At 33.9% G+C, this 2156-nt stretch overlaps 1 non-coding gene across 1 annotated transcript; it reads left to right on the top strand.

Moving 5' to 3' along the window:
* The first annotated feature begins 289 nt into the window (after positions 1-289).
* On the top strand, positions 290-361 carry TRNAP-UGG (transfer RNA proline (anticodon UGG)). The gene has a single exon. It is a non-coding gene; the product is annotated as a tRNA-Pro (tRNA).
* Positions 362-2156: the final 1795 nt, after the last annotated feature.

The raw sequence follows: 2156 nt of genomic DNA, 5'->3' as shown, positions 1-2156 counted from the left end.
AAAAAGAAGAAAAACAAAAATTAAGGCGATTAAAATTATAATGATAATGCTCTTAATATCATTTCATGTTTTCCACTTTTAGTAAGTATGCCTATCCAAATCTTAAGCAGATCTAGTAGAAAGCTCTTTGTTCTTATTATGTTCTTGTTTTGTTCTCCAAGACACATTCTACATCCAAGGCTTCAGTTCAAGTACATCGAGAACTTCATGTGTTTCCTGCAATACGACAAAATATGACCTTAATACCTAGGCCCAAGGATTTATACATACGTTTTAAGTGGCATAACAAGGGCATTTGGTCTAGTGGTATGATTCTCGCTTTGGGTGCGAGAGGTCTCGAGTTCGATTCTCAAAATGCCCCTTCAAGAGAGATTGTAGAATTAAACGAAGTAAATAAATACAATAAAATGACATAAGTTATAAATTGTGAATGATAAGCTTAAAATAATCTAAATAATAACAATGCATTCTATGTCGAAATGATTCATAAATTATACCTAATTTTTCTAATTTTGGACATGTTATTGATGACGAGACGTTTAGGGTTTTGTGACATGAGAATTGTGGGGATGTAGCTCAGATGGTAGAGCGCTTGCTTTGCATGTGAGAGGTACGGAGATCGACACCCCGCATCTCCAAAATAATACTATCCATTATTAAGTATGTTATTTCTTTTCAATTTTTCCTTAGTCATGACATGTTGAGTAGCCATATTTCTTCTTTTTTCACTATTATTAAGTATGTTATTTCTTTTCAATTTTTCCTTAGTCATGACATGTTGAGTAGCCATATTTCTTCTTTTTTCACTATTATTGATGACGGAAAATTTAGGGTTTTGTAACATAAGAATTGTGGGGATGTAGCTTAGATGGTAAAGCGCTTGCTTTGTATGCAAAAGTTATAGGGATCGATACCTTACATCTCCAAAATAAACTATCCATTATTAGATATATTTTTTACTTTCAATTTTCCCTTATTCATGACATGTTGAGTAGCGATATTTCTTCATTTTCACTATTATTGATGACGGAAAATTTAGGGAATTTAGCCCAGATGGTAGAGGCGAAAAACTATTTGTTATTAATATTTTATTTCTATTCAATCTTTCCTTATTTATGACATAATGAGCCGAGATATTTTTTCATTTACACAATTATTTATGACGGGACATTTAGAGTTTTCTGATATAAGAATTGTGTGTATGTGGATCAAATGGTAGAGCGCTCGCTTCTCGTGTGGGTAGTACGGGGATCGATACCTTTCATCTCCAAATGAATGGATTATTAAATATATTATTTCTTTTCAAAATTTTCATATTTACGACATATAATGCGTAGGGATAGTTTTTCATTTTCACTATTATTGATAACGAGACATTTAGGGTGTTATGATGTAAGAATCATGGGGATGTAGCTCAGATGGTAGAGTTCTCTCGTTGCATGCAAGTGATACGTGGATCGATACCCTGCATCTCCAAAATAAACCTTGTTTGTTATTAAATATGTTATTTCTTATCAATTTTTCTTTATTCATGACATGTTAAGTGTGATATTTCTTCATTTTCCCTATTATTGATGATGGAAAATTTAGGGGTTTTGTGATGCAAGAATTGTGGGGATGTAACTCAGATGCTAGAGCGCGCTTAGCATGCGAGAGGTATGGGGATCGGTACCTTGCATCTCCAAAATAAACTCTATTCAATCTTTCCTTATTTGTGACATCATGAGCGGAAGTATTCATGACATGTTAAGTGTGATATTTCTTCATTTTCCCTATTATTGATGATGGAAAATTTAGGGGTTTTGTGATGCAAGAATTGTGGGGATGTAACTCAGATGCTAGAGCGCGCTTAGCATGCGAGAGGTATGGGGATCGGTACCTTGCATCTCCAAAAGAAACTCAGGTATGGGGATCCATACTCGCATCTTTAAAGGAAACTATTTGTTATTACTACTTTATTTCTATTCAATTTTTCCTTATTTATGGCATAATGAGCGGCGATATTTTTTCATTTTCACTATTATTGATGACAAGACATTTAGGATTTTGTGACATAAGAATCATGGGGATGTAGCTCAGATGGTAGAGCACTCACTTTGCATGCGAGAGGTACGGGGATCGATACTTTACATTTGCATCTCTAGAAGAAACTATAT

Source organism: Cucurbita pepo, chromosome 3, assembly GCF_057944985.1.
Source record: "Cucurbita pepo subsp. pepo isolate OVF chromosome 3, ASM5794498v1, whole genome shotgun sequence".
In the NCBI taxonomy this organism is placed as follows: Eukaryota; Viridiplantae; Streptophyta; class Magnoliopsida; order Cucurbitales; family Cucurbitaceae; genus Cucurbita; species Cucurbita pepo.
Note: the sequence above shows the minus strand (reverse complement) of the source record. Positions and strands in the feature narration are given on the sequence as shown.